The sequence below is a fragment of the Magallana gigas genome, chromosome 1, assembly GCF_963853765.1.
Source record: "Magallana gigas chromosome 1, xbMagGiga1.1, whole genome shotgun sequence".
Lineage (NCBI taxonomy): Eukaryota > Metazoa > Mollusca > Bivalvia > Ostreida > Ostreidae > Magallana > Magallana gigas.
Window position 1 is genome coordinate 32,051,676 of NC_088853.1, and position 26,897 is coordinate 32,078,572.

At 32.0% G+C, this 26,897-nt stretch overlaps 1 long non-coding RNA gene across 1 annotated transcript; it reads right to left on the reverse strand.

The window, feature by feature from the left end:
- Positions 1 to 20,603: 20,603 nt before the first annotated feature.
- LOC136273695 (uncharacterized) lies at positions 20,604 to 24,054 on the reverse strand. Its single transcript, XR_010711918.1, has 3 exons — positions 23,641 to 24,054; positions 23,337 to 23,391; positions 20,604 to 20,822 (listed from the first exon to the last, which is right to left on the reverse strand). It is a non-coding gene; the product is annotated as an uncharacterized lncRNA (long non-coding RNA).
- Positions 24,055 to 26,897: the final 2,843 nt, after the last annotated feature.

Genomic DNA, 26,897 nt, shown 5'->3' on the forward strand with positions numbered 1-26,897 from the left:
ATGGAAATTGATTAAAAAAAAAATTAATTGAAGTTGTGTATTATGAGGTTGTAATGCAACTTAATTTACTTACAAGGTTAGCTACAGCCAGTGGAATATATGTGGCTTTTATGTGAACAATGAATACCCAATATAATAAAGTACAAGATAAATAGTTTCCAGAACTATAATACAAATATGCTTGTGTATATGAAGGTTGCACCCTCATTTGTATGGCTGTAGGTGAGGAGGTATACTATTAGGTGTATCGATGTACATACAATGTATGACTGCACAGACGGATTCCGGACCATGGCTACAGACGATACCAATGATAGACTTTTAATACATCGATGCACAGTTTGATATAGAAACTGACCAGTTTCATAACTTCTTCGAATTTCTCTAACACGGACTGTCTAATTCCTTCCCAGAATTCCAATTAACGCAAGCGCAATTGAAGTTTTTTTTAAAATTTAATTAGTCAACCCACTGACATAAAAATAAAGATTTTGCATATCATTAAATCGTCGTGAGAAGTAATATTCATTTCTGTAAATAAGGTTATTTAATTCACATTACATAGCGGTGTCCCTATGAAACAGCACCATCTGGTGTAAAATTTAGATGCTCGCTTTTGCATAAATTCTCCTGCTCATCTTTTTTTAGCTGATTATATTTTATTTTGAATGTCCAACTCTACTCGTATCATTAAATAATATCAGACGACACACATTTCCCTGTAGAATATCTCAAAGATGTCATCAATTTTGACAAATTACTAAATTTTGTCAGCACGTAACAATTTTAAACTTGCAAATAGTCTTCAAAAATTTAGAAAGATTTAAATAAACAAGTTATCTTAGAGAAAAGGTTACGTGTTTTGTAGGCGGGTTAGGTTTAAAAAACAAGAGGCCCATGGGGCCACATCGCTCACCTGAGCAACAATGGGCGTTCAAAAGATATTGTGCCATATGGTCCCTCGGTAGAAAAACAAAAAATAAATATTGTAAAGTATTCGAATTTTACACTTTTTTTGTATACATGTAATCTTTGACATTGTACCTTCATGAAATACTATTTTTTACCAGAATAAGAAAATTCTACGCAAGATATTAAACTAAACATTTGGTAGAGGTATACTGTTAAGTTGTTAACTTCCAAATCCCTATATTTTCGTTCTGCCCCCCCCCCCCCCACTTTGTAAAGCGATCAAAATATATGAGTGCATATAGTTACATTTTTTTCATCAACTACTCAGTACTTACTAGTTATTGTTTTAAAAAAAAATAATAGTTATTGTTTTTTATTTTAAAAACCCTACATGTATAGATGTGAAGAAGAAAATTGTACCTCAATGTGCTCAATTTCTCAAATTAAAAACATTCAAAAATTTTATTTGTCTTCTCCATTACAATTGAATGACTGTTATTTACTTCGCGTACAAACCAGGATAATTTTCCGCTGTGATATTCTTAGGAATAGCGATAATTACTTTATCCCCGCAACAGAAATGTGTCAGAAATATGGAAACTGTTTTAAAGATGTCGTTTTTATTTACTCGTGTCTGAAAAACTATCAAAATTGATGTAGATTTCACATTATTTATTGTATAAAGAGAGGGAGAGTAGATATATACAGAATACTGTGGAATCATTAAATTTCGTGGGGGCCAATTTTCGTGGATGACTTAAATTTTACAGATTCGTGGGGACGTAATTTCGTGTTTTCATATATATCTACAAAAGGGAATATGACTTTATTACCCTAATTCATCAATTCGTGAAGGATGTTATTTCGTGGATGAGAGGTACCAAAGAATTCCACGAAAAATGAGCCACCACGAAATCTAATGATTTCACAGTATCATTATTTTATTTTGTTTGTACAAGTATTTAACATACTCTAATTCATAGAGATTTTCTAATGTTCAACCAAAATTTCAGCGTCAATTGTAGAATTATAAGCAAGATACAGAGCTCACAGTTCGCCTAGGTTTGATTCATATTTTGTTCACATGAGTTTATTACATTCAGCTTATGATTTTTAACTTGGTATTTCCTATTCAGCATTTAAAATGGAAAAAAAGAATGGCCTAAGATTTTATATTCTTTTATTCACTCAATACCAGTTCACTGGTATTTGAGGTTCAAAATCAGTTTATACAAATGTACACAAACACAGTGAAGGATCACATGTACAGTAGGAGTAATAATGACGAAAAAATGTTAAGTTTACAATACAATAAGATGTTAAAGTTGGTTTCTGAACGAACAGCCTTTGAAAATTTTCTCAATAAATATTGACAAATTTTTTACTTTTTTAATCTTTAATTTTTAAGATCTGTGTACAAACATAGAATTGTGAGCAAATCTCTGTATCTTGCTTATAATTTGAAGCTTAACACTCAAATATGGTTAGTTATTAGAAATTGAAAACAATTAAACACAAGAAACATTCACTATAACAAATAAATAACACAATTTATTTTTTCGAAATGAATCATATAGATACATGTATATACCTACATATTTCCGTCAGCAATGTCAAACTTTATTTAAATTGAATAAACTCGAGAAAATGCCGAGCATCGCAACAAAACCTATTGCATTAATCTACCATTACGCAAAAGATAATGCCGATCTAATTACCGGTAGAATGAATTGTATTTCATTATTTTTTAATACATCAGATTTTGCTTAATTTGCGCAGGTAAACAGTTAACTGTTTGATTTACCAAAGTCTCTGTTTGATTTGATACGTAAAAATCACGAAATAATACAGACGATTGTTCCCAGGTTACAAGCAGAAATAATGAAAACGAAACGAAAATCGGAACAAGCTAACACCAACGTCATGTGTGAAAACTGTCAACGCATTGAAATATTTAGCCTCAATTTACTTCACAAAATCGGCAACGATATATTTTGCATGTTTCAAAAATTTCCCTTCATACGCGAACTGTTGCACAACAAGCAAATTCATCATAGTCAGATCGACCCTTTTTCTTATAATGTCATGGCTGCTTTAAACAAAGAACCTCGTTTTAGATGTATGGAATACGAGTCTAGGTAAAATGGGTATGCAAACCCGGGCCGTGGCAAAATAAAAGCCAAGGCAGATCGACAATCGTCAATTCCAAATACGCATTATTTTGCAGCAATATTTACAGCGAATACAAATATACTAGTCCATCAATTATCCTGATATTTTAATGAGATTGGCAGATTAATATCTGCCAATCTTTGTTTTGCCCAGACCAAGTCTTGCCTACCCATTTTACCGGATGCCGGATTACCGGATGCCGAGCCCGAAGCTATTAAACTGATTGAAACACCCATTTCCTTTATTATTATTTTCGTAATAACTCAAATTTGACACAGAATTAGCACTTAATTTTTGCAATTTATATTTTCCTTCCCATAAGGATAATTTATGCTAAACTACGTTGAATTGGAATCAGTAGTTCTTGAGAAGAAGATTTTTAAAAATGCACCCCCCTTTTTCTACAGTTTCAAGGTTTTCTCCGCTTTGAATACAGATCGGACTTTTACTTTTGCAATTTATATTCGCCCTCACATAAGGATGCTTTGTGCCAAATTTGGTTGAAATTGGATAAGCGGTTTTAGAGAAGAAGTTCAAAATGTAAAAAGTTTACAGACGGACAGACAGACGGACAGACAGACGGACAGACAGACGGACAGACAGACGGACGACGGACAAAATGTGATCAGAATAGCTCACTTGAGCTTTCAGCTCAGGTGAGCTAAAAAACTACAATTCCTGACATGAATCATGAGTACATACTTTTTATAACAATGCTTGCTACCCTTTGAAAATTTAACTCGCCATTAAACTTTTTATAGAATTTTTGAAACGATTACACAGATTGTGTTCGACAAATAGTTTTCCAAAAACTTTTTCTTCCTGTCTTGTTCAAAACACATTTTATATACAGGTTTTCAATCACGACACGTTTTTATAACAAAAGCGGAACTGAAAGTTTAGTCATTATAATCGTTTGACACCATATCACATATATTTTTAACCCGCAGAAACAACGGAAGATCTACTCGTGGCTTTGCCACGAGCTCTGCTCTAGTTACTTTTATCATTTATCTCAGTGCCCTTCATATAATTGTATTGTACTTTATTCACGTACCATACATAGCAAACAACATTTTAGGGAATACAATTTTCATGAAAAATTCAGAATGTAATAAACTATGTATATAAATAGTAAAGCGAATGTTGTCGATCAAAATCGGAACGCAACTTTATGTGAAAACATGATTGCAAGCGGTGTATGCGAAAAATTGCGCTAAAGCTAGGTTGTAGATGTTTTTACCCATTATCGCTTAAATTCCCATAATGATGAAATTGAAATTAGTCATTCATTAATCTAAATAAAATCCATCAAAAGGAAGTATTGTAAGGCCTGCCAATAACCAATGCAGATACGTACGTACGTAGGTATAATGCCAATCTTTGTACTTCGACATACTGATAGATTGAAATATTCTGTTTTGAGAGGTAGACAGACAAAATTATACATGTCTTTAGGATTGGTTTGCGTGTCCACTTCTCTGTATAATACAGTGTACATGTATCAGCAGCGCTCCACTGAAACAACGCTGCTCATCGCAAGCAACTGCATTATTTATTGGTAGTTGGCAGGCGCCTGGCATCAGTGAGGGGTAGGGTATGGGGGACTACCCTCCCAACTACTTGCAGCAGATATGTTCATAAATTTACATATATAAAAATGTTAATAACATGAAGTCCCCCACCCACCTTTTTGCGGGGCAAGTAAATAAATTGTGAATCTGTGAAAAGAAGGAAATGGTGTTATGATTTGTGGTATACATACAGTAAAGTAGTACACTACAACCCCCCCCCCCCCCTCCACCCATACACACACGGATTAGGATTTTCACGATTTTAGAAGTTGTAATTTTCTTTTTCTTTTTTTTTCCTTTCCTTTTTTTAATTTTTTGGTTTGTCGATGTTTTTTTTATGAGTCCCACACTCCCAATCCACTTTTAAAAAACTATGGTATGTGCCTGGATATGGTACAATTAAACGCGCTAGTTAAATCTACCTACTGTTTGTTTTTGTTTGTTTGCTTCTTTGTTTTTTTTGTTTTTGTTTTTGTATTTTTTTTTTTTTTTTTTTTTTGGGGGGGGGTTCTTCTTTAGTATTTTAGTATAACAACATCCTTTAATTGCACAATCGTTTTTCTACATTGACAATTTACATCAATAACCGATTAAACAAGACAAAAACGTTTGTTTCAACCAATTTTTTATACTGGTTACATAGCGCTATTCCTGCTCTAATGGAGAGATACAATGTAACTTCGTGTTATTTCAAGTACCATGTTCACTATCTACTGTAATTGTTGTCATCTTACAGGTATGATGTAAATACATCGATAATAAAAAAAAAACCAAAAACTTTGAAAACCTTTTCTTAAAATTTCACACTGGTATAAAGTTACATGCATTTACATTTTTAATATCAAATGCATGCATTATATAACGAACGAACACGTATATGTATAATTAAGAGTTGTCACCGCTGTAAAAGAAAAAAAAACCCTTAAGCCTTTCGCCAAAGTCAGATTAAAATGAATAGACAATACTTTCATCAAGTTCTGCGAAATTAAAACGATTTACGTAACGTTTCAACTATAAGACGTTAGTTATGACAATGATTATACAGCGACTCCAAAGACGTCAACTTCACAAAGAGTGAGATACTCGGTTGTTTTGGAGATCTTTACAAATCTCCCCTCTGGTATTGTCGGACAGTCGATGATGACCACCTGTGACAGAGTACCGGGGCCAGCAAAGAAACCACAGACAATGTTGACAGTTGATTCTGTCAGCCCTACAGTGACAGTAACATCCCGCAGTCGGTGTGATGAATCTAATAATTGAAACAAACGAATGGCATTAAAATATGTAAGTGAGAAAAAAAATGAAATTGTAATGTGTACTGTACGATAGTCCAATACTCTCATCCCGTTTTCTACTATTTTTACAGCAGTGGTCAACGATAGGCTCTATTGGCTCTTTTAAATGTCTATAAGTTTCAAACTATGAGGTGCTGAAGTCTCTTGTTTAACGTTTAAATGATATTTAATATGGGTATCCAATGATATTTTATTTACAAAATGTGCAAAGTGTTATATATTGGCACAAAACTACAAACCACATTACATATGGAACAACCATCATAATTTTCTTAAATTAATTCATATCTAGATAGCAAAACTTCTATTGAACTTGCAAAGATGTATCCGATCAAATATTACTTGTTTGTACATCCTCTATTTGCAAAAAAAATTAAAAACAGATTAAAAATTTCTTTGGGGTTTTGTTTGTTTGTTTGTTTGGTTTTTGTTTGTTTGTTTGTTTTTTCGAAAGAGGGGGGGGGGGGGTTTGTTTTTTTCTGTGTGTTTTTTGTGTGTTTGTGTGGAGGGGGGGGGGGGGTGTACATTTAATCTAATAAGATAAAGTTAGGGACTCTAACAGTGCACTGTATTTTAATATTTAATTTACTTTGTAGCTTTACCTATTCCGGAGCTATCTGGTCCTCTGTTGACTATTCTGACAGATGTAATGAAACACACAGTTTGCAGATCTACCATCCACCAGGGGTTTATGTCGTTCGTATCTGTGCATTGACACTTGTTGTTCATAAGGTCTGTGCCATAGTTACCATCTACAGCATACTCAGCTGTATAAGTATAGTAGGTTGACGACTGTTTGGTAGGTTTACGCAACGCAAGGTCCGACAAAACTGTCATTGGTAATACAAAAACAAAATAATACAGATTTTAAGTGATCATAATATTTAAAAAATGCAATACTGTGGCTGTATGTGTGTCTGTATCTATATATATATATATATATATATATATATATATATATATATATATATATATATATATATATATATATATATATATATATATATATATATATATATATATATATATATGTAACATATGGTTAAACTCAAACGCCAGAAATTCAGGAAAAAATTATTCCTAAATTTGTATTCATCATTGAACGTCTTCGAAACCTAAACACGGTGGATAAAAATCCAATGAAATCTAACAAATATTTATATAGTCAATTAAAAGAATAAGTTTATATTTGAACTTGGTAGTGATTGCTTCGTCAATTTTACAAGTGAAAATGTTCTCCCTTTTCAAGGTACATCTGTTTTTTTAGGCATAAGTAAATATTTTATTAAATCAATACCTTTAAAATTGCTTATGGTAGATGTATATGTATCTCACGATGCGTCAATTTAAATATAAACATTAAGTTATAACTATTTTATTGATTAAATAATAAATAATCTACTTGTGTTTGTTAATTTGTTATAATGCATTTTCTACCTAAATATGGCTTGTTTCGACGTGCCATAGGTTGTTTTTTTGACAGTTTTCTTTACGTCAGCCGGTCGCAACACATACCGAAGAAAATGTCGATGTGCAAATTATCTGATTGCAAACTGTTTTTATAGAAATAAGATACCCGTTGGTATAATTATTAATTCTAGTCAAAATTCTTAAACAATTGTGAAGAGCAACCGTAAGCGTGCGATTGATTTTTTATTGCGTTTCCTTAAAACATAACTTATTATTTCGCTTTGTTTTTTATTGGTGGAAAAAAAAACTGAAGCCGTGTTTTAACAAAATCAATTAAAGATAAGGAGCATTTCATCCTGGACAATAATCTATATTACTATATTAAAATAATAGACTCGATTATTTATCTTCAATACCGATAAATCGGAGGAGTACTGTCTTTTGATTTATATATTTTAAACATTATTGTTACTTGAAGATTACCAATTTCTTTTCATTTTTTTCTCAACCAGGCTTCTTTATTATTAATCAACGAAAATTCCTCAAAAAATTCCGGAAATCATCTGAATTTTTTGGATTTTATAATCTTGCGCATGCGCATTATATTCACGCTAAATCACTAGAGGCTCTTTATTTTTTGTTTCCACAATGTCATATTTTCATGGATAAACTTCAGGCACGTAGCATCGTTTTTGCATCCACAAAATCTCGACAAGCAAAAAATATATAAAGAAAAGGAAAATTTTAAGTTTCCCAAGATCTTCAAAATCCTAGTCCGGGGGGGGGGGGGGGGGGGGGGGGGGGCTGGCGTAGTATATACAATGTAACTTAAAACTTCAATTTCACTCTTCATTTCCTTATTTTTAAATCTTTTTTTTTTACATACTCCAAAAAAATATTTTCATAATTTACAGTATATAATTGATTTATTTCTATATATTCTAAATTTTAAAGCATCTAAATAAATCTTATTTCAAACAAATGTTTACACAATGTATCAGATGGCAATGCGTATCGTATTCTCATTTAAAAGAACAACGTTGAGAATATTTGTTTAGTTTAAAACGTGTGTAAGCTTGACCGCTTTCATTCAACGAGTCGCTCTTGCTAATATGATTAAAATTATGTGTAAAGATACATAGATGCTTGATATAGGCTGATTATAAAATTATGCAAAACTAACTCGACCGAACAAAGGATAGCATGAGCTATGGAAATACTTACTAAATGTATTTAACAACGAAAGAGAGAATGACTGTTAACAACTGTCAATGTTCTTCTATAAAAGAAAAAGTTTAATATTCACATTGTTTTAGAAAAACTACTTGTTGTTTTTAAAATTGACCCATGGCATTCCTTAAAAAAAAGTAACAAAACGAAAAAAACGCACGATCATGCACGAACACGCACGGTAAATAACGCAAACCAATTTTCCTGATATACGCACGATCTCGCACATTACACGAACGATCACCCACGTTACACGAACTTTTTAACACGATTGGCTTGTCAACAGTAACGTTGTTACCACTGTATTGCTTCCATCAATTTTTGATGATTTTTAATAAAAATACACATACCTGTGAAAGAAATATAATTAAAAACGACAAAGAGGAATATATCCAACATATCTCCATTGAACAATTATCCCTTTCCACTCATAGAATTTCACAGGAACGAAAACAATTTTCTTACGGAGATTTGTAATGGGAAATGTTTACATCTTTTCTTCATTCGGAATACACTCGGAATACATCGCGCAATATTTTAACGTTATCATCCGGGCTAATTAATGGCTGATGCAATGCAAAATCTCCGTAGACATTCAATTTTGGGATGTGTATTGAAACTTGGAAGCGGTAACAGGGGGCGTTTCAAAAGAGACATTTTTCATATTAGTGGATGAACGTAGTTTGAGCACATAGGTATATACTATCATTGAAATATCAAGCAAAAAGTGGTGAAAGCAAAAACTCGGGACATAGTTTATAAAAAATCCTGAGAGTTTTGAATGTCAATAAGATGTGTAAAAAACGTTGTTGAAATATGTTGGATTCTGCAATTACAGAATTAAACTTTTCGAGGAAAGGTATTTACAGCTTCAAAATGGTTTTCGTGAACAATTTGACTGTTATATTCAATGCAACTTAATTTTCTTCAAATTCGTTTAGGATCGATTCAGCAATTTTGTGCTACATTTCAGGTATATGGGAGGCATTTCATCGTAGGAACCCACGGGTATTCTATCCCTTACACTGCAGTGTAACGGATAGGAAACCCGTAGGTTCCCACGATGAAGGCATTTTGACTGTGATGAAGGCATTTCCCGAGACACAATTAGATTATTCCACCTCAGCAGAGTGTAGTGAAATAATAGCATTATTGTAGGCTTGAAGTTTCGTTATGCAAATGTCAACAATAAACGGTGTTTCGATGTATATATTTTGTAAATGCCCGATATCATATGCAATGTCAACCCATGCACGCACGGGTAAAAGTCTAGTACTTTAAAATAAGGAAGACTATGTTTAAAGAAAAATTGGAGATAACTAGAGGGAAATTAATAACCACTTTGAAATTCTTATTATCATATATTCTCTAAGGTCAATATCTAGTAAATGAAAACTGCGTAGAGGTTTATAAAACTCACAATATTAATTTGTTCAATGACTGTTTATAACTACGGGTTTGTTTGATAGGGTGGAGAGGGACTTAAATTTTAGTAAACACAATAAAAAATCAGGTTCTAGAATTGTCCAGCGGTCACTGTTTTCACAATTTAGAATCTTCACTATCTTATGGTACTTGTAAATAATTTTCGTTATTACAGCATTGAAGTCCTTAAGAATATATTTTTTAAACATTTTCTTTATCTTTACAAACTGCAATTTTCTGCTACATAACGGGTTTATGGGAAGCATTTTAACTGTGGTGAAGGCCTTTCCCGAAACACATTTAGATTATTCAAACTCAAGAAAGTGTTGTTAAATTAATAGCATTATTATAGGCTTGGAGTTTGGTTATGTAAATGTCAATAATACACGGTGCTTCGATGTATCTATTTTGTAAATGTCCGACATCATATGCATTGTCAACCCGTGCACGCACAGGTCAAATTTTTATAAACTTTAAACTTCTCTTTGAGCCCCAGTATTGGTTTAGCGATCACAATTTTAACAGGTTAGAATATTCACGATGTATACAACCTTGGTGTAAATATTGGCGTTTCTAGTGCAGTTGCTCTTGAGAAGAATTTTCAAAGGTTTGCAATCATCTCCCTTTTAAAGCAATAACTTACTTTTCTTGCATATTCTTTGAGATGTTATGAATAATCCACCCGAACAATCTTTCTTCTGTAAATATATATATTTATTAAAATATTACCTTCAGAAAAGAAATAAAAGACCTACATTTTAAAAAAAAGAAAAAAAATATTACTATTATTATTGAATTTAATATATATATATATATATATATATATATATATATATATATATATATATATATATATATATATATATATGAGAATTCTTTAAAAGTCTTAATGTAAAAATGTACTTACAGCTGTCATTTCGTAAAGTCCACATTGTGTTGCGGTGTTTGAAGGTACTGTGTGTCCAGCGCGCAACCGACAAGTGTGGGAACCGTTAAGAAAACAAAAGTCAAAAGCAATACAAAGTGCATTTATTCCACAATGCATCGCACATTCTCCCAAAGAATTGACGAGAAGGGGTTGGATATCTAAAACGTCTGCATCCTGCGTCTCAGAAACATGTCCTTCTTTGGTAAAATGCAAAGAAGATGAAGACAAAGGTGCGGAAGAATTTATCAATTTAATCAAATGCAGATATAAAATTGCTGCTAAGAAAATCATAGTACTTTTTTTTTTCTCTGCAATTTCCAAATATTGAACCATAAATAAAACAAAACAATGCTTGGCATAAACATATATAAGAAACAATATTTCGGTTCACCATTTTTCAAGATCAGCCCATCCGTAGATCAACCAATCCAAAAACAAGTTGTACTATTCATTTTAATATATTCAAACAACTTCAATATTTATAATCAATAGCTACACTTTTGTTTCTTTATTTATATCGATTTTATATTTTAAATATAAAAGGAAGAACAAAATTAGCTCTTACAGCTTAGACCATTAAATACATGAAAAAAAATATGTTTCAGTAACTAGCGAATTGTTTTCTAAAATAGTCTACACTATTGTGAAAATACAACTCGATTTTCATTTACGAATTTAAATTGAACTAAACCCTGTTTGATCTAATGATCTATAATTCGTACCTTCAGGGACCTTTAAAGGTCCGTGAATTATTTATAATTTCATTTTCCTTATAGCCTTTTGCGTTGATTTCCTCGAAAAATCTATGTATGTAGAACAAAACATGTTATTATATGAATAGTACCTTTTGTAGGAAGTTAACAGTTGAAATTGACACCCCGAGAAAATCATTCTCAACCGACGCGACGCGGAGCTTTGAAGATGTATCTGTTTTGAATGTATTAAAACACTAAATGCTTGGATTTAATGTTCATGAAGCAAAATTGGTTTATTGAACGTTCCAGTAGTAACTTAGTAATTTTCGGCTCTTTAGTTGTGCTATCATGGCCACTTTATAATACATTAAACTTTTTTTACAGTTTACAGTAATATTAACCGTTTTGAGTAATCCCTGTTTCCTTGTCAATGGTACATTCCTAAGAGGTGGACATTTTGGGTAGGGTTCATTGAACCTAAAAAACATTTTTGTAATTCTATATCAGTTTAAGAATAAGCTAAATGCCAGGCTGCGATGTCCAATAAGTCCATTATCTAGATTGATGAATTCATGGCCGCTGGATACAACTTCACTCACAAAAGTGTGCTCATGTTATTACACATCCAACTCTTTTGGGTACAAAATTTTATTTTACCCACTTCAAAATTGATATTCAAGGTCCCATGGGGCAAGAATATAAAAACCCTGATATTCTTTAGGCTCTTGTCGCCCTTTTTTGTTAATTGATGTTTGCATACATCAGATTATAAAAACGATATTAACGACCAAAGGAGCATTAGATAAGGGTTGAAACTCCTATAAAAACGCTAACAAAAACCATTAGACTATCTGACAAGTCTATCATCTAGTGATGATACTGTTGTGACCGTCAGCGCCTAGAGGACTCTTGTTTTTATCTTAGAAATCAAATAATCTTGAAAAGAAAATAAATAAAGAACATAAGCACTGAAATTGTTTTATTCTACCTCTTAATCTTCAAACATACAGGGAACATTGCTTTTTAATTTAAAGCTCAGATAATCGTTTCATTGCAATCAGTGGTAGATTTTGACATTGATAAAGAATGATGGATTTTATATTTTCATACTCTAAATAGTTGAATATTTAATGATTTATCAAAAGGACTTCTGAAATGAAAATTCTAGCAATCTTTTCATTGAGTTCCCTTGCACTATCTGGAGTTTTCTAAGATTGACTTCCTTTAGATATATCTCTTTAATGTACTCGAATTGACATATTATTAAATTAAAAGTTCCTGAAAAAAACCAAAAAAAAACCCCGAAAAAACAACAAACAATAACGTTGTTAATTTAAAAAAATCAGTCATTTCTATGTTTACAGTCTCAAGAAGATTTTGATTTTTATGGAGATTGATTTTCTTTAAATCTATATCATACTAAGAATAATACATCATAAAGTAAAACCCACTATTTATGCAAATAACAACTTGAAATCTAGCTGCAATAATGTAGCCCTCTCCCGATTTTTTTTTGACGGGGGGGAGGGGGGGGGGGGAGAGAGAGAGCTGCAACTCCACAGGATCTACGTAATGGTGCAAGTGATTCACTCCCGCAACAATTTTGTCTCAAATTGTGTATAAATAACAATAACATTTGCATTTCTTACCTGAACTCAAGCGTTGTAAATGTCTATGACATAACTAAATCTAAAAATTTCAAGTATAGTTCATATATCGTTAATGAAATTATTGGCCCCCCTGGTCAAGGGTTCATTTCTAAGAATTAGATCATAAGGTGGGATTGTTTTATCTAAGTTAATCTTCTTTTGTACATTTCTTTGACTATACAGATTTGAGAACAAACTAAATATCTGCTTATGATGTCCTTAAAATCCTTTCCTCCATTGTTGTTGTTTACGGTTTTATAGCGAAAATGTATTAAATCTGTAAATATGGCTTTCTTCTTCCACAGGTGTTGGATATAAACAAAATTTGCAGTTACAATGTTAATAAATCACTTTAAAATTGTAAAATGAAATGCTACAGGGCCAGACGTTCGGGTGCTTGGGTGGGGCCTAGGAGACGAATTTGTAAATTGACGACATTTAACTTTAAACCAAATAAGGTAATAATGTAAATGAACATTCCTTAATTTAAGGGCCTTATTAAAGGAGAATGTACAAAACATTTGTGAAATACTAGTGATCAATCTGAATTACAAAACGTTTTTTAAGATTTCAAAAATCATTTCGAAAAAAGAGGTTACAAACAATTAGAAAGTGAACCTTTTATGCAAGACACTCTTTCTGCAAATAGAATGGATCTCCTCAATAAACAAAGAAGAAAAACAATAAAAAGGCTGTATTGTTTTGTAAGGATTTGGTGACCAAATTTATCCTATGTATAAAAGGGTTAAGGAAACTGGGATAATATACAACATGACGAAGTATGCAAAAAAAAAAAAAAAATTCACAACACCTCATTTGGTTGCATACAGTAAACACAAAAATATAGGTGATCTTATCATTAGATCTTAATTAAAACCACAAACGGAGTTCAGGGATTAACTGATTTATGCATAAGGTGAACTCCTGAAGAGGCGGGCCTTATTACAATTTCGAAATGACATGAGCTACTTAAACCGCCGAAACACTCCCAATTAGCTATGGAATATAAGTAACTGATTCAAGGCTCCATTATTAGTGTCGGGTTTGAATAAGTTGAAGACATGTCTGGATTCTAAGATGACTTTTTAGGACCAAAAAATCTTTTAAGATCATGCAATCAAATCTCAAATAACATTTAAAAAACAAGATGCTGTCATTAGACAGTAATACCCGCACCAAGTATTTTGTCCCTAAATAACACCGTTTTTACCAGTTTAGTTAAAAATGAAGGCCACATGCAAGTTCTGGTAAAACATTTAAAAATTATAATTTTCATTACTGAAGGATGAGATCCCTTACCATATGATAATACACATTAGCAGAACTTTATGAGCAATTTGGGGTTGAACTGTTTGTATTGAATTTTTCAGTTAATCAATAATCTTAACATTTCATGTCATAGAAATATACTGTAATGGTCTATATAATAAAACAAACAAAATTAAAATTAAATTATGCCCCCGCCCCGTGTCGGTTGCCGGCTTTAGATTTGCTTCTGCGTGCCTTCATGTACATCGATGCATCAAATGGTGTAAAGTACATGACCCCCAGGTGTTGTCTTTCACCCCCCCCCCCCCACACATATTATGAAATAGGAAATGATGATACACTGTATATTTTGTTATCTTCTGAGATCCTTATCCATAAACCATTAAATTTATTATCGCTCATTATGTCATTGCGCATCAAATTGTGTATAGGTTATGCCCCCTTGGAGACACCCTGACATTCTAGAACAAGAAATAATAAAGAATTTTATCTTTATCGTTATTCATATGTAGTGCTCGATCCATGTGGGTAATACCTTAATGATGACACAGCTTGGTTTAGGAGACTTTACAATTGCCCCAAACAGGCGAATACACATGGATATATCATTTTGTTTATCAATCTTAAAAATTTAATTAAGCAATTTCCAAAATGTTAATGTGCATTAGGAGAGAAAAAGCAATCAAGAAATGATTTAAAATTTGCTACTCTACACATGTAAGAATGTAAGAAGACTGAATCTTAAGAACCAGGTTTGATTGGAGGTTGGGGGGGGGGGTTGGATGTTAAGTATAAACATTTATAATTTGAATCATTTATTGTTATTAATCTTAACTTTTCTGAAAATTAGTTATTGATCCCAAGGTAGAAAAATGATTTCTGATCATATCTTAATATATCAGAAGTCAATTATGCAAGGTGTAATGTATTTTTTTTAAAGAATAAACATTTTTACCAGTTTATAAAACTGTTTAGACCCCAAATTATATTTTGATTTTATAGATCATTTGACAATTAAGGAGGGGTGGGTTACAGTTTATATTTGAGTTTGTTTGGGGGGGTTCCAAGTCATATATTTGACATTTTATTAATGTAATTCAAAATAAGACTAAGCCATACTACAGCCATGAACATGAATAGTATAGAACAAAACACAAACTGATACATGTATATATACATAGGAAGTATTACAAAACATAGATGATTGATCTATATCTGGGTTCTTAAATTGAATCATATATCATGTACATATACTATTGTTTCTTTGTTCAAGGCATTTCAGATGGTATGTATACGTCATGATTCCAAGTGCTCTTCCTGAAATTATCAAATACCATAAAAACCATTGTGCCCCCCCCCCCTTCCACCTTAATCAAAAGATATTAATATTCCTTAGGTCATAGCGCATCAGTTCATTATGACATGTAAGTCATGATCCTAAGGGGTCATCCTGACCCCCTTAGAATCAGAAATTGGCAATTATCTTGAAATTTTTGATGTTTGGTGATCCTATCTCTATTTAATCTTTATTGTGAAGTCTTCCGAATGAAATTTGGAGACTTATTGTTTTTGCACAGTGCTTATTACATGTATGATTATTCTTCGTCTTCTTCTCCTTCTTCTTTCCTGCTCTGAACTTGTATTTCAGAGATGGCTGAACAGAATTGTACAAAACTCTAGAATACAATAGGCCTGCATATCTAGTTGTGCACCCTGGTTTGATTTTACTCATTTTAGCTTAGACAACCACTTTTCGGGAGGGGGGGGGGTCAAAAGGGTGTGGGGTCTCACATTGAACCTTGTATGAAGAATAGTAGACTATATTGTAAATGGTTACTTTAAAACGGACAAAGATAATAATATTGGGTTTTCATAATCACATATTGACTATTACTGGCAATATAGAGGTTTTATTAGATCTGATCTCACCCTTAAATAATCTTAACATTAAAAAGAGTAATTGCTCTTCAGTTTTTGTTTATTAAACTGTCTAGGCTTATCACCTTTAGGTAGACATAAGATAATTCCAAGTCTCTGTGAGATGGTGAGTTCCTTCTTCAAAAATATACATTCAATGGCTCGTGCAACAATCTTTAATATCTTTTTTAAAAATTGAAATAATCAGCAGTGTACCCATTACCTCCAGGAGATTTGTTGTTTTCATACGTCTTATGGCATTAAATACATCTCTTTCTAAGAAAAACTCTTTCTAGCCTATTTGACATCTAATTTTCTAACTTAGGTGAATTGTAATTATAAAAGAATATTATCTAAAATTGTTGTATTTCTTTGAAAATGTTTGCTTTTGAAGTACAATAAGACGATATTCTATTATTGAATAGATAACATCAAACTTTAAAAAAGTGATGAAAGATTTGCTTTTATAATTAACCTCAATATGTGTTTACATGCAATGTTAAATACGTTATCTGTTGCTTCACTTTTTTCTGTCGTCATTTTCGGTCTTCCCATAAAGTAGAGTTATCGTTACTGAAAGAGTTATTTCCCCTCATAGCAGGTATGCAGTACTTCCGTTTATTAGAAGATGAGTAAGCAGTGCGGGAGTTTACATATACGACGACGGACGTTCACTGAAAATTGACTTTTCTTACAGCAAAAACATTTGATAATATTTTAATTACCAAACAGAAAACATCAAAAGTTATAAAAAAATTTAAAATGAACGGAAAGAAATCGTTTGGTTCCAATGTGTACCGTGATGTACAAAGTTTTGCTTAATCGGCAAACAATGCGAGAGAACACATTTGGATTCTGGTTTTCGGGATAATAACTCCTTTTGTTAGCTTACGGATTGATAGTGGTATAGTGGTTTCTCTGATAAAATGAACCCACCTGTTCCGCAAAATGATGTTAAAAATTAAAGAGAGGACTGGAGTTGAAAATCGACTTCTTTTCTAAAGAAATCAAATATAGAGATATAAATTATTAATGAACAGTCCCTATATTATTTGTTTTTCGTCTTGATTTTCGGTCGGTCTGCTCCCCCCCCCCTCCCCCTCCCCTTGCTTCGAACACTCTTTCAAAATATGATGTTCGCACTAGCCTGTGGAGATGTATTCGTTCGAAATGTCATGTTTTGATTAAAAAAATATATGTATACACGCGGTGGGCACCGACAGTCATCAATTCAGTCAGCTGTCATGCAGGATGTTTAACTCATGAAAATCATTTGAATTTCTCAACAAAACAGAGTCTTTGACTGGTATTTTAAGGGTAAGAAGAATGACAGCGTTAAAATAGAGCTCAGTGCTTTGAAATATAGATTTCATCGAAATTAGAATGTCTTTGGTTTAAAATAAGAGATTTTTTTCTTTTAAGTTTTTGGGGGGACAGCTTAAACGCATTTTTTGTAGTTTGTTGAACTTTTAGTACCTTTATTACTTTTATCATTTATCTCAGTGCCCTTTATATAATTGTATTGTACTTTATTCACATACCATACATAGCAAACAACATTTTAGGGAATAAAATTTTCATGAAAAATTCAGAATGTAATGAACTATGTATATAAATATTCAAGCGAATGCTATCGATCAAAATCGGAACGCAACTTTATGTGAAAACATGATTGCAAGCGGTGTATGAGAAAAATTGCGCAAAAGCTAGGTTGTAGATGTTTTTACCCATTATTGCTTAAATTCCCATAATGAGGAAATTGAAATTATTCATTCATTAATCTAAATAAAATCCATCAAAAGGAAGTATTGTAAGGCCTGCCAATAACCAATGCAGATACGTACGTACGTAGGTATAATGCCAATCTTTGTACTTAGACATACTGATAGATTGAAATATTCTGTTTTGAGAGGTAGACAGACAAAATTATACATGTCTTTAGGAATGGTTTGCATGTCCACTTCTCTGTATAATACAGTGTACATGTATCAGCAGTGCTCCCCTGAAACCACGCACCTCATCGCCAGCAACTGCATTATATATTGGTAGATGGCAGGAGCATGGCATCAATGAGGGGTAGGGTATGGGGGACTACCCTCCCAACTACTTGCAGCAGATATATTCATAAATTTACATATATAAAAATGTAAATAACATGAAGTCCCCCACCCACCTTTTTGCGGGGCAAGTAAATAAATTGTGAATCTGTGAAAAGAAGGAAATGGTGTTATGATTTGTGGTATACATACAGTAAAGTAGTACACTCCCCCCCCCCCCTCCACCCATACACACACGGATTAGGATTTTCACGATTTGAGAAGTTGTAATTTTCTTTTTCTTTTTTTTCCTTTCCTTTTTTTAATTTTTTGGTTTGTCGATGTTTTTTTTATGAGTCCCACACTCCCAATCCACTTTTTAAAAACTATGGTATGTGCCTTGATATGGTACAATTAAACGCGCTCGTTAAATCTACCTACTGTTTGTTTTTGTTTGCTTCTTTGTTTTTTTTGTTTTTGTTTTTGTTTTTGTTTTTTTTTTTTTTGGGGGGGGGGGTTCTTCTTTAGTATTTTAGTATAACAACATCCTTTAATTGCACAATCGTTTTTCTACATCGACAATTTACATCAATAACCGGTTAAACAAGACAAAAAACGTGTGTTTCAACCAATTGTTAATACTGGTTACATAGCGCTATACCTGCTCTAATGGAGAGATAACTCGTGTTACGAACGATAAATCCAGGTTATGAAAATCCCGAATATCTCAGCAAATACAGTTCATTGAATAATAAATGCGATATTCAAATTAAATGTATTTTAATAGACATATGTGCATACATGTATAAAGTCAATAAACACAACAAAAAATAAATGATTTGAAATCAAACAAACAATTTCAAGTACCATGTTCACTATCTACTGTAATTGTTGTCATCTTACAGGTATGATGTAAATAAATCGATAATAAAAAAAAACAACCAAAAACTTTGAAAACCTTTTCTTAAAATTTCACACTTATATAAAGTTACATGCATTTACATTTTTAATATCAAATGCATGCATTATATTACGAACGAACACGTATATATACATGTATAATTAAGAGTTGTAACCACTGTAAAAGAAAAAAATAAAAACCAAACTTTTAAGCCATCGACAAAGTCACATTAAAATGAACAGACAATACGTTCATCCAGTTCTGCGAAATTAAAACGATTCACGTAACGTTTCAACTATAAGACGTTGGTTATGGCAATGATTATACAGCGACTCCAAAGACGTCAACTTCACAAAGAGTGAGATATTCGGTTGTTTTGGAGATCTTTACGAATCTCCCCTCTGGTATTGTCGGACAGTCGATGATGACCACCTGTGACAGAGTACCGGGGCCAGCAAAGAAACCACAGACAATGTTGACAGTTGATTCTGTCAGCCCTACAGTGACAGTAACATCCCGCAGTCGGTGTGATGAATCTAATAATTGAAGCAAACGAATGGTATTAAAAGATGTAAGTGAAAAAAAACCCCTGAAATTGTAATGTTTATTGTTCGATAGACCAATACTCTCATCCCGTTTTTTACTATTTTTACAACAGTAGTCAACGATAGGCTCTATTGGCTCTTTTAAATGTCTATAAGTTTCAAACTATGAGGTGCTGAAGTCTCTTGTTTAACCTTTTGAAAGGTATTTGATATAGGTATTCAATGGGTTTTTTTATTTACAAAATGTGCAAAGTGTTATATAATGGCACAGAACTACAAACCACATTACATTCGGAACAACCATCATAATTTTCTTAAATCAATTCATATCTAGATAGTTAAACTTTTATTGAACTTGCAAAAATGTATCCGATCAAATATTACTTGTTTGTGCATCCTCTTTTTGCAAAGAAAATTTGAAAACAGATTGAGAGCTTCTTAGGGTTTTTTGTTTTTTGTATTTTTATTTTTTTTTTGGTTTTTGTTTTGTTTTTTTTGAAGGGGAAGGGGGTTGTTTTTTTTTTCTATTTTTATTTTGGAGGGGGGAGTGGGGTACATGTAATCTAATAAGATAAAGTTAGGGACTATAACAGTGCACTTTATTTTAATATCTAATTTACTTTGTAGCTTTACCTATTCCGGTGCTATCCGGTCCTCTGTTGACTATTCTGACAGATGTAATGAAACACACAGCTTGCAGATCTACCATCCACCAGGGGTTTATGTCGTTTGTATCTGTGGATGTACATTGGTCGATCATAAGGTCTGTGCCATAGTTACCATCTACAGCATACTCAGCTGTATGAATTGCAAAGGTTGACGACTGTTTGGTAGGTTTACGCAATGCAAGGTCCGACAAAACTGTATTTGGTAGTACAAAAACAAAATGCAGATTTTAAGTGATCACCATAATAAAAAAATGCAATAATGTGCCTATATATATATATATAGCATAAAAAGTTGAACATTGCTTTGCTAAAGGTCTTGATGGAATTGTCGCGATTGAGTATAAATATATTGTTGAAGATTAGGTCAGTAAAGTATCATACTGATTGATTTTACAAAACTAAAACGTAACTTTCAATTCAGCACGACTCAACCATAGAAAGACGTAAATCAAGCTTTGAATGAACACCAACAATGAGTTACCTTGAAATCATTACACTGGTTCAACATTATGTCTCGCTATTGATGATTAAATAGCATAATAACTTAAAACCAACCTTCCTTTAATAATATACCGTACAAGCACCCTTTAAAAATTTTAGCGTGTATGTTTAAATTCATATTGAGAAAGACATCCTGTCGTGAAGGATTTTTTTTTTCAATGGGGGGAGTAAATCTCTATGATAATCAAATCAAATAAACTTAGCTACAGTTGGCTCCCTCAGTTACAGTGATTGTTTTCACCAGAGAATTTCTTTCTCAATACGTAGTCTTCAGTTATCCACACACCTGTCGTACGGATTTGTAAACAAAATCGATTCTTCATAAATAAAGGAGAATCAGTTTAAAAATGTTTACATTTTATGGATATGTAACATAGAGTTAAATTAGATCGCCAGAGATTCAGGGGAAAAAAATCCTTAAACTTTCAATCATTATTGAACGTCTTCGAAACATTCACACGGTGGATGAAAATCCAATGAAATCTAACAAGCATTTATATAGTCAATCTTAAATAATAAATCAATATTTGAACATGTTAGTGATTGCTTCGTCAAATTTTCTTGTGAAAATATTCTTCCTTCTGAACGTCCATCTTTTTTTTTAAGGTATACGTAGATGTTATCATTCATCAATACATTTAGAAATGCTAATGGTACATGCACATTATCTCACGGTGCGTCAATACAGACATAAACATGGAGTTATAATTATTAAATCGATCAAATAATAAATACACTACTTGTGTTTGTTTCTGTCTAAATATGGCTTGTTTCGACGTGTCATCGATTGTTTTCTTCTATGACAGTCTGGTTTACGTCAGCCGGTCGCAACACCCACCAAGGCAAAAGGCGATGTGCATGTTATCTGATTATAAACTGTTTTGAAAGAAATAAGATATGCGTTGATATAATTGTTCATTCTAGAAGAAGAGCAACCGTAAGTGTTGATTTTTTAATGCGTTTCTTTAAAATATAACTTATTATTTTGCTTTGTTTTGGGAAGAACATTCAAATTACTGATGGTTTTTTTAATTGGTAGAAAAAAGCCTATGCCGTATTTGAAGAAAATCAAATTAAAGATGATGAATATTTCACCCTGGACAATAACACTTTAAAATAAGAAAGACTATGTTTAAAGAAAAATTGGAGATAACTAGAGGGAAATCAATAACCACTTTGAAATCATTATAAACATATATTCTCTATGGTCAAGATCTAGTAAATGAAAAATAGTTTTTGAAGTGTACGATATTAATATGTTCAATGATACTTCATAACTACAGGTTTGTTTGATATGGTGTAGCGGGACATAATTTTTTAGTAAACACAATAAAAAATCAGGTTCTCATTTGTCAATGTATATAAATTAAGAAAGAAAAAGGTAATAAATCTCAAGGTTTCGTTCATTATTTGACTAATGAAATGTATATCTCTAATATCTACAGTCTCTCCAAAAACGGCATTAAACAAGTTATTGACATCCCCATTAAAAATATAAATTATCAGAAACATTTTATTTTTACATGAAAGATTGAAGAGTTTAACAAAACATCTTTGACATGGTTGTATTCATAATAATATTATACATCAAATCGGACTAAAATTTCAGATCTTAAATACCCTTTTGCAGTCAAATATGTTTTTTTTTCTATTTCACTGTAAATATAAAAAATATTCATTTAGGGATTGAATGCTTATCTTCGGAAGTTGTCAGTTCTATGACAAACCAACAGATACATGTACAAACAAATTGAATACCGCGCGATATGTGAATATGAACAAATTGCAGCATTCTAATTATTGAGAAAAAGATTCCTAAACAGTTTCCCACTATAAATGTACAGGTATATTTTAAACTTTGGTCATCTTTTGGGGCTCTAGTAATTGTCCGGCGGTCACTGTTTTCACAATTTAGAATCTCCACTATATTGGGGTACTTGTATATTATTTCCATTATTACAGCATTGGAGTCCTTGAGAATTGACATTTTTTCCTATACATTTCTTTGTTAATTTTATTTTTCAGTTAATAAACTTTAAATCCCTCTTTGGGCCCCAGTAAAGGTCTAGCAATTTCAATTTTAACAATTCCGAATATTCACGATGTATACAAGCTTTGGTGTAAATATTGGCATGCCTAGTGCAGTGGTTTTTGAGAAGAATTTTCACAGGTTTGCAATTATCGCCCGTTTAAAGCATTAACTTACTTTTCTTGCATATTCTTTGAGATGTTATGAAGAATCCACCCGAACAATCTTTCTTCTGTAAATATATATGTGTATTATTATGTATATTAAAAAAAACGAACAGAGAATATTACTCAATTTTACAAAATCTCTCTCTTTCTCTCTCTCTTTCTTTCTCTCTCTCTCTTTCTTTCTCTCTCTCTCTCTCTCTCTCTCTCTCTCTCTCTCTCTCTCTCTCTCTCTCTCTCTCTCTCTTCTCTGCACCCCTTCTAAGTATCATGTCATTGATTAAGGTGTAAAAGTCTTAATGTAAAAATGTACTTACAGCTGTCATTTCGTAAAGTCCACATTGTGTAGCGGTGTTTGAAGGTACTGTGTGTCCAGAGCGCAACCGACAAGTGTGGAAACCATTAAGAAAACAAAAATCAAACGCAATACAAAGTGCATTGATTCCACAATGCATCGCACACTCTCCAAGAGAATTGACGTGAAGGGGTTGGATATCTAAAACGTCTGCATCCTGCGTCTCAGAAACATGTCCTTTTTTGGTAAAATGCCAAGTAGATGAAAACACAGGTCGGTTAGAATTTATCAATATAATCAAATGCAGATATAAAACTGCTTCTAAAAAATTAATCATTGTTTTTTTTCTCTGCAGTTTCCCAATATTGAACCATAAATAAAACAAAATATTTGGCATAAACATATAAAATACAATATTAAGATTAACAAATTTTCAAGATCAACCAATCCGTACAGCAACCAATCCAAAAACAAGTTGTCCTATTTATTTTAATATATTCAAACAACTTCAATATTTGTAATCAATAGCACATACACTTTTGTTTCTTTACTTCAAAAATGAAAGGAAGAACAAAATTAGTTCTTACAGCTTAAATACATGAAAAAAAGAAGAATAATGTTTCAGTTACTAGTGAATTGTTTTCCAAAATATTCTTCACTATTGTCGAAATACAACTTGACTTTCATGAACAAATTGAAATTGTACTGCAAAAACAGTTTGAGTGCAATTTATTGACGTCAATACAATGGTCATATTTTTATCTTCTCTATTCAGATCCCCTACTACATGTATATTCATTTTGTTGTTTCAAAATTAACTTAGCTTGTTAAACTTACGATATTTAAACTGCCGTTACTGTTATTTGATAGTTTTATCTGCTTTGACATAAATTCTAGATTATGCAACATAATCACATCTTCTTAATAAGCATTCTGGTCATTTTGTCTTCCGAAGATGCTAAAATCCCTCTATGTAGTAATGATTTAAAATTCGTACCTACAGGGAACTTTTGAAGCCCAGTATTTAACTTATTGTTATATTTTTAATTTAACGTTTTGCGTTGATTTCCTCGCAAAACGTTATGTATGTAAAACAAAATATGATATCATATGAATTGTGCCTGTTTTGGTAAGGTAACAGTTGCAATTGACACCCCGATAAAACCATTGTCAACCGACGCGCCGCGGAACTTTGAATACGTATCTATGTTGAATGTATTAAAGCACTAAATATGCGGGTTTGATGTTCATGAAGCGAAACTGGGTTATTGAAGGTTCCATTAGTAACTAAGTAATTCTTGGTCATTTGGTTGGGCTATTATGACCACTTTATTAACACATCAAACTTTTTTCTTTTTTTCTATTCCTATATACACATTCGTGACAACAGTAATAGCAAATTTACTGAGTAATCCCTAGTTCATTGGTCAATGGTGCATTCCCAAGAGGTTGATATTTTGGCTGGGGTTCATTTAATTTTTGTAATTCGAAATAAGTTTGAAAATATGCTAATTGTCAGGCTACGATGCCCAATAAGTCCATTATCTAGATTGATGAATTCATGGCTGCTGGATACAACTTCACTCTCAAAAGTGTGCTCAGGTTATTAAACCATCCAACTCTTTCGGGTACAAACTTTTATTTTACCCACTCCAAAATTGCAATTAAAGGTCCCAGGGGCAAGAATTTAAAAAACCCTGATATTTTTTCGGATATTGTCGCCCTTTTTGTTAATTGATGTTTGCATACATCAGATTATAAGAATGATAATAACGATTATAAAAAAAATAAATTAAAAAAAATACAAATCCTTTTAAACTATCTGACAAGTCCATCATCTTGTGATGGTGCTGATGTGACCGTCAGCGCCTAGAAGCCTCTTGTTTTTATATTAAAAATCACCTAATCTTGAAAAAAAATAACATAAGCACTTGAAAATGTTTTATGCTACGTCTTAATCTTCAAACATACTTGGAACATTGCTTTTTAATTTAAAGCTCAGATAATCGTTCCATTGCAATCACTGGTAGACTTTGACATTAATAAAGAATGATGGACTTTATATTTTATACTCAAAATAGCGCATTGAATATTGAATGGTTTATCAAAAGGATTTATCAAATGAAAATTCTAACAATCCTTTCATTAAGTTCCCCTGCACTATCTCGAGTTTTCTAAGATTGATTTCCTTTAAATATATCTCTTTAATATACTCGAAATGACACATTATAAAATTAAAAAAAAATATCAGTCATTTCTATGTTTACAGTCTCAAGAAGGTTTTGATTTTTATTGAAATTGATTTCCTTTTAATCTATATTAAGAATAATACACCCTAAAGTTAAACCCACTATTTATACAAAACAACAAGTTGAAATCCAAACAACCATTTCATTGCAGTAACAATCTCCTGAAGTCTTTGAAATTTATTAAAATTTGATCTTTGATATCTTTTTTAAACTGAGAATGACATATTCTTAAATGATTTTTTATACATAAAAAATCGTTTTCATTTGTTTTCATTGCAATTCACTCTATCAACCTACCAACCAACTGAGAATGACATATTCTTAAATGATTTTTTATACATGAAAATTCGCTTTCATTTGTTTTCATTGCAATTCACTCTACCAAATTTGATTGATATTTTATAATTTAAATGTAATTATAGTACTTTTTAATATGTAATAACTACTTTTATAATATAATGAAAAGATGTCTCTATATCTACACATGTGGTAAACCTTTACATTGCTATGATATTAATGAAGCTCTTTACGAAAATTGCGAAGATATGGTACATTGGTCAGTGGTTGAGGCACTATATTTTGGCCATTATCGCCACTAAATTAATGTAGAAAACTTTCTTTTTTACTATTCAAAATTTATACGTGTATAGTTTAGAAAACAATATAAGCATGGTTATTATTCCGATTAAGTTATGGTGAAATTATTGGCCCCCTGGTCAAGGGTTCATTTCTAAGATGTGGCCAATTTGGTCATAAGGTGGGGATGTTTACATTTAACTTAATCCCGAAATAAGTAATAATTATGTTAATGAACATTCCTTAATTTAAGGGCCTTAATAAAGGAGAATGTACCCGATATCATAGAATAATCAAGCTGAATTTCAAATTGTTTTTAAAAATTTAAGAACTCATCTCGAAAAACGAGGTTACAAACAATCAGAAATTGAACCTTTTATGCAAGACACTCTTTCTGCAAATAGAATGGATCTTTTTTCAATAAATAAAAGAAGAAGAAAAAAAGCTGTACTTT